We start from the raw sequence: 21,626 nt of genomic DNA, 5'->3' as shown, positions 1-21,626 counted from the left end.
GACAAACTTTTCTAGCATCTATCCTCTAGCTTGTCTGGGAAACGCTCTTTCTTCTTTATTTACAAAGCTCAGTTTAGCAGCATATACACTTGTATATGCTTGTAAAGTTTCTGCTGAGAAGTCTGCTGTTAGTCTGACAGAATTTCCTTTACAGGAGATTTGACCTTCTCTAGCTGTCTTTAAGATCTTTTCCTTAACATTGACCTTGGGTAGCTTGATGACTATGAGTATGCTTTGGTGATGTTCATCTTATGTAGTATCTAGCAGGTGTTCTTTAAATTTCCTGTATCTGGATTTTTACCTCTGTAACCAGGTTAAAAAAAATCCAAAATTATTCTATCAAATATGTCTTGCCTTTTTTTTTTTTTTTTTTTTTTTGCTTATCTCCCAGGAATGCCTACTTATAGGCATTCCTGGGAGATAAGCAAATTTGGTTGCTTTACCTAATGCCATATTTGTACATTTGGTTGCTTTACATAATCCCATATTTCTCAAAGGCTTTGTTCTTACAAAAAAACTTTTTTTTGTCTGACTGAGTTTATTTAAAAGACCAATTTTCAAGCTCCGAATTTTTTTCTTCTAGTTGTTCTAGTCTATCTTTAAAACTTTCTATTCTGTTTTGCAATTCTTTCAGTGACTTTTTAATTTCCAGAGTTATGTTAGGTATGCAGCCATCTCATCTCTCATATCCTGAATCATTTTTCTAGTTTTGGTGTGTTGGTTTTCAACTTTCTCTTCTTTCTCATTGAGTTTCCTGGCAACCCATATTTTGAATTCTTTGTCTATTATTTTAGAATTTTCATTCTGGTTAGAATCTATTGCTAGAGACTTATTGTGACCCTTTGAAGATATCAAAACACTTACAGCCAGAGATCTTGCACTGATTCCTTCTTATGTGAAAGAGCTGTTGCTTCTTTTTTTGAATTTGTTATCATTTGTATGAGACTGTTAAATTTTTCATTCTTCTTCCCTTGAGGGTATGACTGTGGTGTATGTTGTATATGATTGTTTGGCTTCATTTCTGGTTGCTTTCAGAGGGCCAAGACTATGTATGAGTTCCTTCACTGTGGATAGAATTTGTGTGGTGGCTTTCTCAAATGTTGCTTATTGTTCAAGTACTTTCAGAAAGATGCTATGTTAAACAAGTATAACTGGGGATGTTAGTAGCACTTTTAGAATATAATCACATTAGGTAGAATGAGACAGTTTCTGTATTTCTAACACCTAACATTAAATTTCATCCTCTCTGAGAGTAGGCTGTCTAGGAAATGGTTAATTTTGAATTCTCTAACCTTTTTTTATTTTTGAATGCAAAGGAAATCTGTTAGTTGTTTGACTGTTTTTCAGTTTGCCCGAGGCTTGGGTCGAGCACCCAGTGCCATTTACTGATTCTCATTACTTGGAAAGAAAATTTCAACAGAACAAAGACAGAGTAATTTCCATTGGTTCACAGGGAATTCTCTGGTAGTTTCTTTGAAGAAAAATCATAAAAAATGGATACAATTATTATTATATTCCCATTATTAAGTAATAATTATTGACATATTTTATTTTAAGTTATCCAGCAATTTCTTTCCCAGTGAGAGAATTGAGGAACTGAAAAATATCACTTTGCTGCATTACTCAGAATACCAAAATTGGCTTAAAAAGGTGTTAAAATTACACTCCAAGTTGCCTGACTCCTAAGCTTGTGTTTAGACCACTATTTATTTTACTAGGGTGCCTAATAGATGAGCAATTGAATATGTTCATTAATTTTTTCAGGACAATAGGGTGCCATTTAAATACCCAGAATGAAACAACTTGCCCACTATTATACTGATTCCCTGGAAGACATAAAAGGTTGAAGAGTTTACAGCTACAAAGTATTCAATAGACCTCGGGTCAGTGCAGAATCAGAGTTACCTTTATGTTTTAAAATAAATTTGATTTTAATTGAATATATATATTTGCTTGTTTGTTGTCTGCTTGGAAGACCAGGGCCAAGCGCGGTGGCTCAGGCCTGCAAGCCCCAGCACTTTGGGAGGCCCAGTCAGGCAGATCACGGGTCGGGAGATCAACACCATCCTAGCCAACATGGTAAAACCCCATCTCTACTAAAATACAAAAAATTAGCTGGATGTGGTGGTGTGTGCTTAAAGTCTCGGCTACTTGGGAGGCTGAAGCAGGGGAATCGCTTGAACCCAGGAAGTAGAGGATTGCAGTGAGCCTAGATCCAGCCACTGCATTCTGGCCTGGTGACAGAGTGAGACTCTATCTCAAAAAAAAAAAAAAAACAAGGTAAATCATTGTAACTTTGTGTGCTCCACTCACTTACCCACTTAACTGTAAGAATTACCAAAGATGGAATAAGATGGAAATGATAGCAATCAAAACTAAAGTTGCAGTTGCAGAGATTTGAGTTTTTTACTTTAGATTACATTGTGTACCTATTAATGAACACTAAGAAGTTTATTTCAATATTGAAAACGTCCCCACAAATAATGAAATAAGAACGCCTGATAGTATAGCTATCAGGTAGGTAAGTTAGTAGGCAAGGATATTATTATGTCTTTACTTTTAAAAGTCAAAAAAAAATATCTTAACTCAAGTTTGGTATCAAATGGCTCATTGCAGCCATTTAGATTCTTGAAGATAAATTTTACTTGGTGGTGATGAAAATTTTATTCATATTTTGCTGATAGAGAAAGCAGATTCTTTCTTGCAAATGACAAAAGCAAAAATACAATAAAATGTCTGCATTTCTTAAAAGGCTGAGAAGAATTTATAATGACAATATTATTAAGAATACAGAGTCTACAATTATCACTTGCTAGCTCCAAAAATACAAATTTTTCTAGAGTTTTATTTGCAAATTATATTTCTCAGGATTCAATGAATATGCAAGAGAATAGAGAAGGAGAATAAGGGACAGAAAAGAGAAGGAGGGAGAGAGAGTGAAAGAAAAAGAGTGAGGAGAAGGGGAGGAAGAGGAGTAGGGTGGAGGTAGAGGAGATGATAACCAGGGAGAGCACAATGTCCCCTAATGCTGCCTTCTGCTCTGGCTAAAAGATAGGAAAGAATAACCAAAGAATTATTATGTAGTCTTAGAGAATTCATTTCCAATGTGCTTTGCATGTAACACATAACATCTAACTACTGTTAGTTGAAGGCTCCTGTCCCTCCCTCTTCCCCTTTCTCTCTTTCTCTTGGTTTTTCTTTTCTGTTCTTGGAATATTTTCATTTCCTTTCTTCTAATAGAATGCAGTCTATTCACCTGAATTACAATGCCATGCTGACTTAAGTCTTTTTGCTTCTTTATCGTTCAGAAAAAAATTCACTGTACTATAGAAAACCCAAATTAGAATAAGAAATTCATGAGGCATTAGTGATTCTGATTCTTATCACCAATATATAGTGTGCTCTTTTTATGCTGTAGAGGATCTGTTGAAGAACAGTGGAATATTTATCTTGCAGATAGATTGATACTAGAACTGAAATAGTAATGAGAACAGTTTGTATCAGAACATGTACAATTAAATTTGGTTCTAAAATTTGTAGCTTACATGGGAAATCTTTCTTTCTTGTTAAAAGGTATATAGTATTTAAAGAACATTAAAAGTTTCTTATTACAGCATTTCAGATTTGGGAGAAGATTAAAGAATATTGATATATCTAACTTTGAGAATCTAACTTTCATTTTCTTTTGAAATTCTTTCAGTATTGGAACACTCTTATGTTTATTATTTCCCTATGAAACATTTCTGAAATATCTACTGAGTTTTAAATATTAAGAGATTTTAATATTACAAGAAATGTATGGTATATTCTTAAGGTAACTTTAAGAGCTGCTTCTTTTACTAATTATTTGTAACTGTTATTATTTGTAGATGTTAATTCAAATATTCAAAACATATATCTTTATGAATAAAATTAATACTTTCTATGTATTTGAAAATTACATTTTAAATTATTCTTATATAGCACATTTACCAAATGTATTTCATTTATTATGTGCAGAGTATAATTGAAAGTCATTTGGTGTTGTTTTTATTTAGACATGGTAAGTACAGAAAATAAATGCCATTCAAACTGGTTCTTCCATTTTAAATTTGGGAAGAAATTGAAGTTGCTTAAAAAAATTTTTTTGACATATTGCAGCTAAAGTTCTTCAACTTATGCCTTTAGTTTGCTAACATTGAGGGAAATTGCCCATAAATATTCAGGTATCTGAATAAATTAAGACCTAATAAACTTGAAGAAAGATGTTTTGAGAGTGTACTTTTGGGGTGATATTCTCACCAATTTACTTGAAAGAGTGAATTTATATAATTTAAACTAAGTTTCAAAATGTTTAACAAAGACCAGCATTATCTTCTGCTCAGAAGCCTTCTCTAAAAGCATTTACATTGTTCACGGAAATCAAGCTGCTGAGTTTTCTTTTGCTACTTTTAAGGGCTTTTGATCCTTATATGGATATAAGAATCTGTTTTGCATATACCGTTAGACAAAACACATGAATATTAAGCCATTATTTTTACATTAGCAAGTTTTCCCAAGGTAGGTTTTTAACATTTTAAAGACATTTTGTTTTGTGTGTTACTCTCTTTTTGTCTAATCACCTCCAAAATTATGAACACTACAAGAATAATACATACTGAATAACAAAACAGTGTGAAATATTTATAACTAAGAAACAACTGTTAAATGTTCATAAACAAAGTTGTTTGGAGACTCCTTTATTAATTTTTAATTTATCTTCAGTCAATTTCTTATTACTTCCAAATTCCTGTAGGGGATTCTGTTAATTAGTCATGTGTAAAATATTCATTAAAACCAGCTTTCTATTTTCTTCTTTTATTGCAAATTTACATTTCTAATCTTATAACCAAAATAAATGCCATTGGGTAGAGCAACCACATTAATTTTGATCAGCCACCTAAAATAGAAGCTCATACAACTAAAGATAGATATGGTAATATAAAATAGACTAATATTGAGTACTATGTTGGTAGATCATCATTTTGCAATAGCAGATGGATATCTAGTTCATGTTTGAAAAAATATCAACACTACATAAAATAGAGTATATTCGAAGTCTAGTAAAGTAATCTAAGATGAAGTAATAATGAATTTTTACCTGTAGACTTTTGCACATTAAAAACATTTCAGAAACAACATGTAGTTTAGTTAGGGATTCAAAGTTAATCAACAGTAACAATGTTGACATTAAATTTCAATCATTGTGTAGCAAAAGTTTTGCAGAGTTTCTTCAGTTGTTATTTGTTTTAAAATATTGTACTTGTCTTTCCTTACTATGGATAATGTAGTTTCAATTCTGTGCTACAAATAGCAAAGTAGTATATGAAATGGAACATCTATGTGAGTATAGTATTACTAATATAGCTGTTGACTTTTCCCCTAACATAGTGTATGTTAGTAAAACATTCACCACCATCTCTAAAAGAAATATATGTCAGCATTGCAAGAAAAGTTTGCGATGCCAGGTATAGTATTTTCAGAGTGAAATTCTTGGTTTAGTTGAAAACTCTTAGACTTCTAAGAGTTTGGAAACAGCTTAGAAGTCTGAATTTGGATATATCTTAGAATTATCTTAATGTATCTCTTCTTAAAGACTATGTCCAAATTTTAAGTCTTCTGTCATTAATTAAAATTTGTAAAATGTAACTATCTGATTAGAAAGTTTACTAAAATAAAATAACATTATTTATGGGAAAAAGTGGGAAAAACATTTTATAGGAAGGAAAATGTAATTATACTGAAACAAATAGAGCACTTTGTTTGCTTTTTTTTTTTTTAATTGTACTTTAGGTTCTGGGGTATATGTGCAGATCATGCAGGATTGTTGCATAGGTACATACATGGCAAGGTGATTTGCTGTCTTCATCTCCCCATCACCTACATCTGGCATTTCTCCTCATGTTATCCCTCCCCAACCTCCCCACCCCCCACTGTCCCTCCCCTAATCCCCCCAACAGAACTCAGCGTGTGATGCTCCCCTCCCTGTGTCCATGTGTTCTCATTGTTCAACACTCGCCTGTGAGTGAGAACATGTGGTGTTTGATTTTCTGTTCTTGTGTCAGTTTGCTGAGAATGATGGTTTCCAGATTCATCCATGTCCCTACAAAGGACATGAACTCACCACTTTTTATGGCTGCATAGTATTCCATGGTGTATATGTGCCACATTTTCCTTGTTCAATCTATCATCGATGGGCATTTGGGTTGGTTCCAGGTCTTTGGTATTGTAAACAGTGCCGCAATGAAGATACGTGTGCATGTGTCTTTATAATAGAACAATTTATAATTCTTTGGATATATACCCAGTAATGTGATTGCTGAGTCAAATGGTTATTTCTAGGTCCTTGAGGAATTGCCACACTGTCTTCCACAATGGTTGCACTAATTTGCACTCCCACCAACAGTGTAAAAGTGTTCCTATTTCTCCATATCCTCTCCAGCATCTGTTGTCTCCAGATTTTTTAACGATTGCCATTCTAACTGGTTTGAGATGGTATCTCAATGTGGTTTTGATTTGCATTTCCCTAATGACCAGTGACGATGAGCATTTTTTCATGTTTGTTGGCCTCATAGATGTCTTTTTTTGTAAAGTGTCTGTTCATATCCTTTGCCCACTTTTGAATGTGTTTGTTTTTTTTCTTGTAAATCTGTTTTAGTTCTTTCTAGATTCTGGATATTAGCCCTTTGTCAGATGGGTAGATTGCAAAAACTTTTTCCCATTCTGTTGGTTGCTGATTTGCTCTAATGATTGCTTCCTTTGCTGTACAGAAGCTCTGGAGTTTAATTAGATCCCATTTGTCTATTTTTGGCTTTTGTTGCCATTGCTTTTGGTGTTTCAGCCATGAAGTCCTTGCCTATGCCTATGTCCTGAATGGTTTTGCCTAGGCTTTCTTCTAGGGTTTTTATGGTGTTAGGTCTTATGTTTAGATCTTTAATCCATCTGGAGTTAATTTTAGTGTAAGATGTCAGGAAGGGGTCCAGTTTCTGCTTTTTGCACATTGCTAGACAGTTTTCCCAACTATTTATTAAACAGGGAATCCTTTCTCCATTGCTTTTTGTCTCAGGTTTGTCAAAGATCAGATGATTGTAGATATGTGGTGTTGCTTCTGAGGCCTATGTTCTGTTCCATTGGTCTATGTCTCTATTTTGGTACCAGGACTATCCTATTTTGATTCCTGTAGCCTTGTAGTATAGTTAGAAGTCAGGCAGCATGATGCCTCCAGCTTTGTTCTTTTTGCTTAGAATTGTCTTGGCTCTGCAGGCTCTCCTTTGGTTCCATATCAAGTTTGAAGTGTTTTTTTCCAGTTCTGTGAAGAAGGTCATTGGTAGCTTGATGGGAATAGTGTTAAATCTATAAATTACTTTGGGCAGTATGGCCATTTTCACGATGTTGACTCTTCCCAACCATGAGCATAGAATATTTTTCCATCCATTTGTGTCCTCTCTTATTTCATTGAGCAGTGGTTTGTAGTTCTCCTTGAAGAGGTCCTTTATATCCTTTGTTAGTTGTATTTCTAGGTATTTTATTCTCTTTGTAGCAATTGTAAATGTGAGTTCACTTTTGATTTGGCTCTCTGTCTATTATTGGTGTATAGAAATAGTTGTCGTCTCTGCACATTGATTTTGTATCCTGAGACTTTGCTGAAGTCGCTTATCAGTTTCAGGAGATTTTGGGCTGAGACGATGGGGTCTTCTAAAAATACAATCATGTCATCTGCAAATAGAGACAATTTGATTTCCCCCTTTCCTAATTGAATGCCTTTCTTTCTTTTTCTTGCCTGATTGCTCTGTCTAGAACTTCCAATACTATATTGAGTAGGAGTGGTGATAGAGCGCATCCTTGTCCTGTGCCAAATTTCAAAAGGAATGCTTTCAGTTTTTGTCTGTTCAATATGATATTGGCTGTGGGTTTGTCATAAATAGCTTGTATTATTTTATGATATGTTCCATTGATACCAAGTTTATTCAGGGTTTTTAGCGTAAAGGGCTGTTGAATTTTGTCAAAGGCCTTCTGCATCTATTGAGATAATCATGTGGTTTTTGTCTTTGGTTCTGTTTATGTGATGGATTACATTTATAGACTTGCATATGTTGAACCAGCCTTGCATCCCCAGGATGAAGCCTACTTGATCATGATTCTGTTTGCCAGTATTTTATTGAAGATTTTTGCAACAATGTTCATCATGGATATTGGTCTGAAGTTTTCTTTTTTAGTTGCGTCTCTGCTGGGTTTTGGTATTAGGATGATGTTGGTCTCATAAAATCAGTTGGGGAGGATTCCCTCTTTTTGTATTATTTGGAATAGTTTCAGAAGGATTGATACCAGCTACTCTTTGTACATCTGGTAGAATTTGGCTGTAAACCCATCTGGACCTGGGTTTTTTTAAGATAATAAGCTATTAATTGCTGCCTCAACTTTAGCCCTTGTTATTGGTCTATTCAGTGTTTCAACTTCTTCCTGGTTTAGTCTTGGGAGAGGTCAAGTGTCCGGGAATTTATCCATTTCTTCCACATTTACTGGTTTGTGTGCATAGAGTTGTTTCTAGTAATCTCTGATGATAGTTTGTATTTCTGTGGAATCAGTGGTAATGTCCCCTTTATCGTTTTTTATTGCATCTATTTGATTCTTCTCTCTTTTCTTTTTTATTAGTTTGGCTAGGAGTCTATCTATTTTATTGATCTTTTCAAAAAACCAGCTCCTGAATTTGTTGATTTTTTAAAGGGTTTTTTGTATCTCTATCTCCTTCAGTTCTGCTCTGATCTTAGTTATTTCTTGTCTTCTGCTAGCTTTTGAGATTTTTTTTGATCTTGCTCCTCTAATTCTTTCAATTTTGATGATAGGGTGCCGATTTTAGACCTTTCCTTGCTCCTCATGTGGGCATTTATTGCTATATATTGTCCTCTAGAAATTGCTTTAAATGAGTCCCAGAGATTCTGGTATGTTGTGTCTTCATTCTCATTGGTTTTGAAGAACATCTTTATTTCTGCCTTCATTTCATTGCTTATCCAGTTGACATTCAGGAGCCAGTTGTTCATTTTCCATGAAGTTGTGTGGTTTTGAGTTAGTTTCTTAATACTGAGTTCTAATTTGATTGCACCGTGATCTGAGAGACTGTTATGATTTCCATTCTTTTGCATTTGCTGAGGAGTGATTTATTTCCAATTATGTGGTCGATTTTAGAGTAAGTGTGATGTGGTGCTGAGTGGAATATATATTCTGTGGATTTGGGGCTGAGAGTTCTGTAAATGTCTATTAAGTTCCCTTGTCCAGATCTGTGTTCAAGTCCTGGATTTCTTTGTTGACTTTCTGTCTCATTGATTTGTCTAATATTGACAGTGGAGTGTTAAAGTCTCCCACTATTATTGTGCGGGAGTCTAAGTCTCTTTGTAGGTTGTTAAGGATTTGCTTTATGTATCTGAGTGCTCCTGTATTGGGTGCATATATATTTAGAATAGTTAGCTCTTCTTGTTGCACTGATCCTTATACCATTATGTAATGCCCTTCTTTGTCTCCTTTGATTTTTGTTGGTTTAAAGTCCATTTTATCAGAGACTAGTATTGCCACCCCTGCTATTTTTTGCTCTCCATTTGCTTAGTAAATCTTCTTCCATCCCTTTGTTCTGAGTCTAAGTGTGTTTGCACATGAGATGGGTTTCCTGAATACAGCACACCAATGGTTCTTGGCTTTTTATCCAGTTTGCCAGTCTGTGTCTTTTGATTGGGGCATTTAGCCTTTTTACATTAAGGGTAATATTGTTATGTGTGAATTTGATCCTGTCATTTTATTACTGGTTGGTTGTTTTGCCCTTTGGTTGGCATAATTTCTTCATTGTGTAGTTGGTCTTTATCATTGGTTTTTTTTTGCAGTGACCAGTACTGGTTTTTCCTTTCTGTGTTTAGTGCTTCCTTCAGGAGCTCTTGTAGGGCAGGTCTGGTAGTGACACAATCTCTCAGCAATTGCTTGTCCATAAAAAGATTTTATTTTTCCATCACTTATGAAGCTTAGTTTGGCTGGATATGAGATTCTGGGTTGAAAGTTCTTTTGTTTAAGGATGTTGCATCTTGGCCCCCATTCTCTTCTGGCTTGTAGTGTTTCTGCTGAGAGATCCACTGTGAGTCTGATGTGCTTCCCTTTGTGGGTGACCCAGCTTTTCTCTCTGGCTGCCCTTAGCATTTCTTCCTTTGTTTCAACACTGGTGAATCTGACAATTATGTGTCTTCGGGTTGCTCTTCTAGAGGAGTATCGTTGTGGTGTTCTCTGTATTTCCTGTATTTCAGTGTTGGCCTGGCTTGCTAGGTTGGGGAAATTCTCCTGGATAATATCCTGAAGAGTGTTTTCCAGCTTGGATTCATTCTCCCCGTCATCTTCCGGTATACCAATCAAGCATAGATTAGGTCTTTTCACATAATCCCATATTTCTTGAAGGCTTTGTTCCTTTCTTTTCACTCTTTGTTCTCTTTTCTTGCCTTCTCATTTTATTTCATTGAGTTGATCTTCAATCTCTGATATCCTTTCTTCTGCTTGATCTATTCAGCTATTGAAACTTGTGTATGTTTCACGAAGTTATTGTGCTGTGTTTTTCAGCTCCAACAAGTCGTTTATGTTTTTCTCTAAGCTGGTTATTCTAGTTAGCATTTCGTCTAACCTTTTTCAAGGTTTTAGTTTCTTTGTATTGGGATAGAACATGTTCCTTTAACTCAGAGAAGTTTGTTATTACCCACCTTCTGAAGCCTGCTTCTGTCAATTTGTCAAATTCATTCTCCAGCCAGCTTTGTTCCCTTGCTGGTGAGGAGTTGTGATCTCGTGATGGGGAAGAGGTGTTCTGGTTTTTGATGATTTCATTCTTCTTGCGCTGGTTTCTTCCCATCTTGTTGGATTTATATAGTTTTGATCTCAGGTAGCTGCTTGGGGATGTGGCATTTCCTTTGTCTGCCTGCAGAGGCGCTGCTGGTCTGCCACGGATTCAGTGGAGCTGCTGCGATTTTTATTTATTCAGGACAGTTAGGCCGGCTTCTGCAATGGTGGCTGCCCTGCCCCCTGCAGAGCTTGATAGTTCCTGGTTGCTCTCTGATGTTCTGGGTGCGTAACTCTGGAGTGAGAGTTTTTTAGCCTGCTGGGCTTTGTGCGGGGGTGTGGGGGGGCGGGGAGGGGACCCATCCTGCCGTTTGGGCTGTTTCCCTGTTTTCAGTTCCTCTTCTTTCTGGGGTGTGGGTGGCTCCCTCGAGCAGGCTTTCTGGCTTTCACATCAGTCAGTGCTTCTGCCTAGATCTATGCTGACAGCCCCGGCGCTGGCCGAAGTTGCTGTTCTGCACTGTTCAGGCAGCTCGCTGAGGCTTTTCAGCCCAGCAAAGATCTCCTGTTCTGTGGAATGTAGAGGGCTTGGGTAGAGCCCTGTATCTGAACTGACGTCCCAGAGGGGGAGATCCCCTGTCCGCCAGTGGGTTGCACGCACCTCCTGAGTAGGGCAGTGCCCCACCTTGCCTTAACTTGTCCTATTTGGTTTATACCCACTATCCAACCAGACCCACAAAATGAACCTGGTACCTCATTTGGAATTGTGGAGACCACTCGGCTTCTGCATCTCTCTCGCTGGGAGCTGCTTTCCGGAGTTGCCTCTTTTTCGGCCATCTTGGGATCCTCTCCATTAATGTCTTTGAGCATTTTGTTTGCTTTTATGCAGAGTGGTACATTTATTGCCAAATTAAAGTCATCATGAATGACAACACATTTACAACATAGAAACATTTAGCAACATTAAGCACAGGTCTCAGAGTTCTAACTCTGTCTTCTGAGATTAAGTCAAAAAGGAGGCAAATATTTAGGTAACACATACTGCTTCAATAACAAAAACAAATGAACAGGATGTTTAGAATTATACATATCAACATTAAAAATATTTCTTTAATGAACAGAAGACATAATAGAAGACTGAATTTTGGGAAGACACAATGGCAATATTGAACCAGATCTCTAAGTAATAGAAGAAAACATATTCCAAGAAATAGTTAATTGTAGTACCCAATGGCCAATCATTACAGTCCACATGCCAGGTTAATTTTCCCTATCAGTCAACACTCTTTTGAAATAGTTATTCTCCTAAAAACTCACCCAACCTGATTATCTAGCCTGCATTGATTTCTACATCTTGAACACAAATGTCATTCCACAGTAAAATACACATCTAGACTAATCTACCAGTCTAATATTGTAATAATTTTTAAAATGTTGACTTACCGTGCCTTGCTGGTGAAGAATTTATGCTTGCCCTCTAAGTGTTAGCAGTCATGACTGCACAGCTTCATGATTTTTGAGTCTTGAAGCAGTCCGATTATCAAGTATACCTTGATTTATACAAAGCCCTTTAACATATCTTAGAGTCTCTTCTTTATTTGAGTCTATAATTTCTCTTAATCATATATGCACTCTGTTTCTAGCTTGAAAATCATCTTCATGTCTTAGATGGTGGAATGCGCAGTAACAAAAGAAGAATATGGAATTCAATCCTCCCTTTTAAAGGTGAGGACTTTGAGGTCAAGCACAGACATACTTAGTGAACAGAGGATCAGCTGGACCTGGTGTCACTTCACATGCCCATTCTCCATTAAAAAAAAATTTGAATGTAAAAAAGAAACTGGATAGTGTGCGTGACTGCATGTACTATGAGAAGAAAAATAAAAACACCTGAGTGTTTCAGTTCTACCTTGACCCTGACCCAGAGGCAAATTATTAAAGGTTCCTCATCTGAAAAAGGCAAAGGAATTTACTGCTTTGTTTCCACAATGCTGTGAAGACCCAATAATACATACATAAGCATACTCTAGTATATAAGGAGAAGTTATAATAATATAGTAAATTACACCATCTGCCTCCATTCTATGTGTTTTTCAAAATACTCTCAATTGTTGCTGAAAGTTACTGAAACTCCTCAGATAATTATCTTTCTAAACTCTATTCCAGACAAAATATAATTTTTGTATAACTACTAATGTTTTGTCCCTAACATGTCTCTGTTTTATGCTCAGTATTTAAAAAGAGCTTTCAAAAAACGTGTATTTGTGTGTGTGCACAAACACGCACATGTGTTTTTTTTGTTTTGTTTTGTTTTGTTTTGTTTGAGATGGAGTCTTGCTCTGTAGCCCAGGCTGGAGTGCAGTGTCATGATCTTGGCTCACTACAACCCAGCAACCTCCACCTCCCAGGTCCTAGTTCAAGCAATTCCCCAACCTCAGCCTCCCAAGTAGCTGGGATTGCAGGCACAAACCACCACACCCAGCTAATTTTTGTATATTTTTTGTAGAGACAGGGTTTCACCATGTTGACCAGCCTGGTCTTGAACTCCTGACCTCCTGATCCACCTGCCTCAGCCTCCCAAAGTGCTGGGATTACAGGCATGAGCCTCTGCACCCAGCCACACGTGTATTTTAAGGAATACTTTGACCAGTTTAGTTTCATGTAGAATTGGGATGGTATGTTTTCCAAAGAACAAGTAACAACACTGTCTCAGAAATGTAAGAATTTTTTTTTTTGAAAATATCCTCATCTGTATCTGAAAGAATTTCAAATTCAAGCTGTGGTTCCTTTTTGGATACATTTTCCCACAACCAGAGAGTTTCCTATTTAAAATACTGCCATATGCAGCAGGCTCTTGCTCACGAAAAGACTGTATCATCAGTACAAAAATATATTCTTCATTTTTTTTGAAACAAAGGAAGTGTCAGTAAAGGCAGTGTCTTTTAATAAAGAACACCTAAATTTTACACTATTCTAAAAATGTTTTCTGTCCCATCTTTCAGTAGCTGATAGGAAGGTGAGCATTTTGAAAACAAAGCAAAACAAAACAAAATGGCACGATATAACCTGGGCAAATCATGAAATATATTTTGTTTTACTGCATGCACTGTGAAAATCAAAGCAAACTACCGTTATTATTATGAACATATTTATTTTTTCCAACAGATGTACTTGGAATAATTACTCATAATATTATGTCTCAACAGTTTTAAAATATCTACTATTTGAAATATTTTTAAGGAAACAATTAGTGATCAAATGCATGTAAAAATTATTAAAAGGACTGTTTTTATTAAGAATACAATTGATGCTGGGTGCGGTGACTCACGCCTATAATCCCAGCACTTTGGGAGGCCGAGGCAGGCGGATCACGAGGTCAAGAGAGTGAGACTATCCTGACCAACATGGTGAAACCCCGTCTCTACTAAAAATACAAAAATTAGCTGGGTGTGGTGGCACGCGCCTGTAGTCCCAGCTACTCGGGAGGCTGAGGCAGAAGAATTGCTTGAACCGGGGAGGCAGAGGTTGCAGTGAGCCAAGATTGCGCCACTGCACTCCAGCCTGGCGCCTGGCAATGGAACGAGACTCTGTCTCAAAAAAAAAAAAAAGAATACAATTGATTTGTTTCTGTTTTTATATTTGTAAATAGTTAAATAAGCAATTATATACATTACACCAAAACATATTCATAATAGAGAAAAACAATTAAATATTATAACATATCTTATGATTACATGGCTAGGATTTTATCATAGCAAATGATCTTATCTTTATGTCACTATGCAACAAAAATAAAAAGTTATTATCCACCACCATTTTAAACACTAGCAACAACTTATGCACAAAAAAATTCACACCTGTAAAAAGTAGTGTAAAACATTTAGAGATATTTTTATTTACATTCAAAAATCTTTGTAAGTTAGGATTCAGGTTGAAAAGGGTGGGATTTAGAACAGAATTAAAGATTAAGAATTCATCATTGCAAAATGACATTTCTTTTGACAGCATAACTCAGTTGCTACTCAAAAATAAATCATTTATGATTCAAATGCTGTGAATATTTATTTAGTGTCATACCTGTCATTTGTTTGACTTATTTTCCCAAGGATAGAGAAGAACAACTGTACATCTCTTATTACAGAACCAAAATTATTTCTGGTAGCAAAGCAAAAAAAAAAAAAAAAATCACAATGTTATGTATCTTAAAATGAGCAGTAGATTTTTTTGTTGTGCTAATAAATCACAAAAAGAGCCAATAGAATTCTCCTAACACCACTCAATTTGCTCTGAAGCCATCACTTTATAAAATATCATTCAAATGCAACATTAGAAAAATCTATCCAGGCTATTTTACAGGATGATATCTTTATTACGTTTAATAAAAGCAAAAAGAGTCAAATCCCCCAGCTATTTCCAAAATTTAAGTCACAGTGGGGTCTCAAATTATATTTTTGTGCCTATGTTGTCATGCCTGTGCCATTATTTTCCTTAGCATCCACTCATAAGGCTGACTTAAGGGTCTAACATGACATGCTGGAACTGATAATAGGTAGAAATTGAGAAAAATTCTAAGAAATTAAGTTAAACAGTTACGATAGCCACTGAAATTAATTGAGTTAGACATCTAAATTAAGACACTACCAATTTGGGGTAGAAATGAGTCATATTTTAATTAGATTACAATGTACCTGTAAGTTACTATGACAGTATTTTAAAACAATATTTAAATGAACTTAACTCTGAACTAACACAGCTTCAATTTCATCATGTTGTTGGGGATCAGTAGGTTCAATATAAAAAGAATTTTGCCTGCTAAATGATTTTGGGCAAAGCATTAACACTCTCTAAAATGCAATGATAACTTCTATCTCGTACTATTGTTGCAAGATTGACTAACGCTTTATTTAAAAGTTGCACTGTCACACAAAGCTTTATACTAATAAAATGGATTACTGTGCTAATGGTAGTGATTAATATTTTGGGCCAATTTAACCAGATTACATTTTCATTCAACTTTAATGCGGTCTTTGGTAGTTAACCCACCCTGCATAAACCAAGTAAAATATATAGATTTATCAGATAATTTAATTTTTTTATTGATACATAATAGATGTACATATTTTTGGAGTACATGTGATAATTAGATATATTCATATAATGTATAAAGATCAAGTCAGGGTAATTGGGATATTCATCACCTTAAATATTTAATTTTTTCTTTATGCTAAGAACATTCAAGTTGATAGATTTGAATCTTAATGGAAATCTGTTGGCAAAAATAATGAATTGGCATACAGATCAATGCATCATGGTAAGTGGAGTGTGTAATGCATTTGGGGTTCTAATCACTTTACACATCCTTCATTTGGTTTTTCTTGATCTGTGAAATATATGGATTGGATTATAGATCCCACGATTTTCTATTTAGCAATAAATTTTCATACTTATTTCCAAGATAAAAATCGATGTTGTTTTATAGATCACAGATAACATAATATTGATACTAAATTCTACTTTAATGAGTCAAAAATTATTTCATTGCCATTAACTCAAATGGTCTTCAACAACTTCACCTCCCCACAAAAAACTATGTGAGAAGGGTAAACAGACGTTACTATCCCATTTTACAGAAAAAAAAAAATCCCACTAATGCCAATTAAGGTTATAAGTGTCAAGAATAAAACCATAAGACGTTCAACTGAGACTGGAGTCTAGATTATTTTAATCTCAAGAGAAAAAAAGATTTCAGAAAACCTTATAATACGAGAGGGAGGGAAACGGAAGAGCGTGGCCCTTTTAAATGATACAGAAGAAGGGAAGGGAAGTGCCCGGTGGGGAAGGGCATGGTCCCTGGCTCAGGCTGCACCCCCACGGACCTAGGTGAGGACAGGCACTGCTGCCATTTCGCCCAAATGTTGCATTTCCCTAGGCCACCGTGGCCCACCACGTCCCCATCCTGGGCCTATAAAAACCCGAGACCCTAGCAAGGAAGAGACAAAAGCGGCTGGACTTCTAGAGGAACCAACCAGGCAGAAGAAGACACAAGCAGCTGGACTACGAGAGGACGTCAAGGGGAGCACGCTGGCAGAAGAGCACAGGACAAACGAGGGCACACCAGCAGGACACCAAAGGGCGGGACGTGGTGAAGTTTGGCTGCAGTCGGAGGACAGGAGGGGCGGCCAAGAGGGAAAACCCCATCTTTCTTCTGGCTCCCCTATCTGCGGAGAGCTATTTCCACTCAATAAAACTCCGGCCTGAGCGACTGAGCAAGACTCCATCTCAAAATAAAAATATAGATTAAAATATACAGAGATTAAAATGCTTTACTCCACGTATGTATATAAAAGCAGGAAAATAGGTCGGGAACGGTGGCTCACACCTGTAATCCCAGTACTTTGGGAGGCCGAGGCAGGTGGATCATGAGGTCAGGAGTTTAAGATCAGCCTGGCCAAGATAGTGAAACCCTGTCTCTGCTAAAAATACAAATATTAGCCAGGCATGGCGGCATGCGGCTGTAATCCCAGCTACTCAGGAGGTTGAAGCAGAGAATTGCTTAAACTCAGAAGGTGGAGGTTGCAGTGAACCAAGATTGTGCCACTGCACTCCAGCCTGGGTGACAGAGTGAGACTCTATCATAAAAATAAAATAAAAGCAAGAAAATTAAACATATTTATTTTTCATTAAATACTTTTAACAAATGGTGTTAAAATAATTATTAGGCACTTCTTCTTAGCAAGTTCTACTTGTATTTCAAATAGCACATCAGAACTAAAAATACATGTAATTATTATGATATTTAAAAGTAGTAGTTTCTTTGCATTTAAACATGAGTAAATAAATCATATTATATTCATAAAACCGCTCGAGTTGACAAGAATCAAGTTTAATCACATTCATATTTTAAAGTTGTGAATTCACTTAATAAAAATGTACTCATTAATAGCAATTGCTTTTAGATATAGTAATATCTTTGATTCAAAATAAACATTCATAAGCTGCATTAAGAGACATAAATAAACATTTTAGGAAAATAATCTGTAGCTATATTTCTGAATGTTCATGTCGTATGTTACCAGCTTTGATACAGTTAATGAAATTTGAAATACATTTATATGTCAAAGACTTTTTAATGCTACCTCTTGAAAATATTCTACTACTGATTTCCTGCTGAAAAATAATACATTTAAATAAATTGCAGGAATCTGAAAGACTACCCCAAATTAACACACAATAAAACTTATGTACCTCTTTCAATAAGTGATAGAAAGTTCCTAATGAGTTGTAAATTTTCCTTTTTTCGTTGAGTGACATCAAATAACTTTGTATCACTGCCACAAGATTATTAACATACAGACTGAGGAAAGCCTTTAGATTTGCTAACAAATAAATACACTTTCTAGTGCAACTTTAAAACTTAGTCTATAATGCAGTAAAGCTAAGCTGGAGGGGAAAAAAAAAGAAAAAAAAACTTAGTCTAGACTCTATTCCTTATTTTAGGAAATTAAATTCAGAACAGAGTGACCATAGGTACTGCATTTTAACACCTATGTTTGACAAGATTTGTGAAATTAAAATGTCAGAAAAATAGGTTTTGAGGGCACTGTGACTTTTAAAACCATGAAGTGACCTAAAAAGAAGAAAGGGAGGGAGAGAAGGAGGGAGACGGAGAAAGGGAAATGAGAGGGATGCAGAGCAGAGAGCAAGGAAAAAAATTCCTGATGCCTTAATCAACAAACCTGCCTCCCTTTGCCTTGTGTTCAGTCACATGGAGCAATGTGTCAGTTGGCAGAATGAAGAAGTAATTCACAGATTCTGCACATTCCAGTCATAATCACGGGAATGGATTCTGGACTTCGTAAGATCCTAAGATCTCACTGAGAAGATGAAACTTGGCATAACCCATGTGGAAATTCATTTCATCTGTTTTCATTTTATTCTATCTGTCATGTATTTTTGATGACTAAATGGGAAAGAAAAAATGAAATTCTACCACATGAATTTCTGTTAAATATCATTTTAGCTATCAGTTGTCACACCTGCTATTTGATGCATTTCAGTCAATTGACATAATTATATATTTTTGAAACCTATATCATTCTCTGAAGCCTTATTTATTTTATGGTAAATCCAGTTTATTTTATTCAAACATCTTAACAGATACTAAATATTTGTTTTTCATATATTTAAATATTCTTCAGTATAAATCTGTAAAGTATTGAATAATATGCCTGTTTTTAAACTAAAACGAGTCACTATTTTTCATAATGTTGTGACAGCTCTGAAGGCTCTCTTAGAAACATCCAGGTCAGCACATGCACTTAGATTTGCACACGATTTCAGAAAGGTTTTCTAATTTTTTATTTTTATTATATACAAAAATTACAATTGTATATATTTATAGAAGTTGTATTCCACTTTTTTAATACAACATGGAAAGAGTAAATTAAGCTAATTAACATATTCATCACTTCAAATATTTAACATTTGATGAGCACATTAGAAATTTACTCTCAGCAACATTGAAACATACAAGACTCAATTACTAGCTGTATTCACAATGCTGTGCAATTGATCTAAAAATAAAACATACCCCCTAACTGAGGCTTTGTACCCTTTGACTATAATCCTCCTATTCCCCCACCTCCCAGTTGCTGGTAACCACCATCCTACTTTTTGTTTCTATGAGTTCTATTGTTTCAGATTCCACATTTAAGTGAAAATCTGTGGTATTTGTCTTTCTGTATTTGGCTTACTTCACTTAGAACAATGTTTGCCCATTCCATCTGCATGAAATTCGAGATGTTTTGAGGCTTCTTGTTATCGCTTCACAAGTTCCTCTCAAGTTCTGAAGCTCTATCAGTTTTCTATAGTTAGTTCTATATCAGTTACCTCCAGAATTCTATTATTAGACTCATATTATCTTTTCCATTTTTAGTACCAAATATACATATATTTATATAATTCCATACATGATTAATCTGTCTTAAATATGATATAAACATAAACGAAAGCAGATTTTAAAAGATGAAATAAAGATACAATGAACAATATTTTACTGCTTCATTATTGAGATGGCTTTTGAGCATCATTATTTATTCTTGAGTGTGATTAATAAATAATGATAGTATATTATGTAAAAATCTTGTTTCAAAAGGGATCTTGAAAGTTTAGATTTTGGGCTAAATTTTTGTTAAATCTGATGAGTCACTGTTTTTAACCTCTAAAATGACTCATATTGGAAATAGCAGAAGTATCAGCATCCCAATTTCAAAACTATCTGTCTACCCGCACACACACATACACACACACACAAAATACTAGGTTATTAATGTGTACTTTGTGAAAATGATTTTTCAGTCACACTTCTGACAATTGTACCTAAACAGGAATTTCTCATTTGGATGCTGAAAACAAGAAAACCTCTATGTGTAAATTTCCATTCATATACATTTTAATTTATGATTGGCCTTAAGTAATTAAAAAATATTTTTCTCTCAATTTATTTAAATATTTCCTAGGTTAACTAGTTTAAATGTACAATTTATTAAAAACATTTAAGATGGCCAGGCATGGTGACTCATCTCCCTAATCCAAGCGCTCTGGGAGGAAAAGGTCGGAGAACTGCTTTGAGTTTGAGACCAGCCTAGGGAACAAAGCAAGACCCCATCTCTACAAAAAGTAAAATTACAAAATTATCTGGGCATGGTGGCATGCACTTATAGTTCTAGTTACTCAGGCATCTGATGGGGGATGATCCCTTGAGCCCAGGAGTTCAAGGCTGCAGTGAACTATGACCACACCACTGCACTTCAGCCTTGGTGACAGAGCAAGATTGTACAAATAAATACATATAATGAAGATGATTTTCTGGACTTCTACTTCTACACTTGCATTACATCTCATTCAGATCTCTCTCTTTGGCTGCATCATTTGATAAAAGAACAGAAAGAATAAAAGAGAATGCAATCTCTTAACAGAGATATTCCCTTTTGCATTTTTCCTGCCATTTTTTTTTAATATTATGGCAAAGTTTTATTTAGTAAAAAAATATTTTATGTCATCCATTACTCAACATTCACTTATTAAAAATATATTTGAATGCATAATATTTATGAGCACTATTCTGGATAATGTAGGTGTCTTTTTTAAGAGCTGGTATCTTCTTCCTTCCTTTACATAATAACTCTCAGTCTTAAATTAACTGAATTGACAGGGTTCCACCCAAATTTCCTCTGACAGCTTTTTAAAAAAAAATCTACTGCAAATACAATTTCCCCAAGTCAATAGAAAATAGGTATTCCTTATCAACCACAAATAATCACTTAACTGTGATGAATGGGCTCATAGGGTCAGTCCCCACCCTCAAAATCTGAATTTAGAATAAATCCTGGAAATAGTGCTCAGTTTATCAGGAATATGAAAGTTGACATTTCAATAGTTAGCATGCTTTGTCTCTGGTACTGATAGAAGAAAAGAAAAGATTGATATAGTCATTTCAATGTTCCAAATTACATTATGGATAGTGACTCTTAAAATAAAAACATACTTCATAGACCTCCTCTGTAAGGTTTATATTTCATGCGGTGACAAGGTATTTAGGGAGTGCAAATGACAGATGTGAAGTACATTAGCAAAATGAATAGTTACTTCTTCCCACCAGATGAAGCACTTTTTTTTAATCACAACAATTTATCATGAACGAGGTGGTGATTTAAGAGGAAACATTGAAACTATAGTATGTATTGCAAAGGAAGTTAGCAAATTTGAAATTATGACTAAAACACTAGTAAGCAGAAGCTTTTTAAAATGCTTTG

This window comes from Aotus nancymaae, unplaced genomic scaffold (genome assembly GCF_030222135.1).
Source record: "Aotus nancymaae isolate 86718 unplaced genomic scaffold, 86718_ANA_hifiasm-v0.15.2.pri h1tg000007l, whole genome shotgun sequence".
In the NCBI taxonomy this organism is placed as follows: domain Eukaryota; kingdom Metazoa; phylum Chordata; class Mammalia; order Primates; family Aotidae; genus Aotus; species Aotus nancymaae.
Note: the sequence above shows the minus strand (reverse complement) of the source record.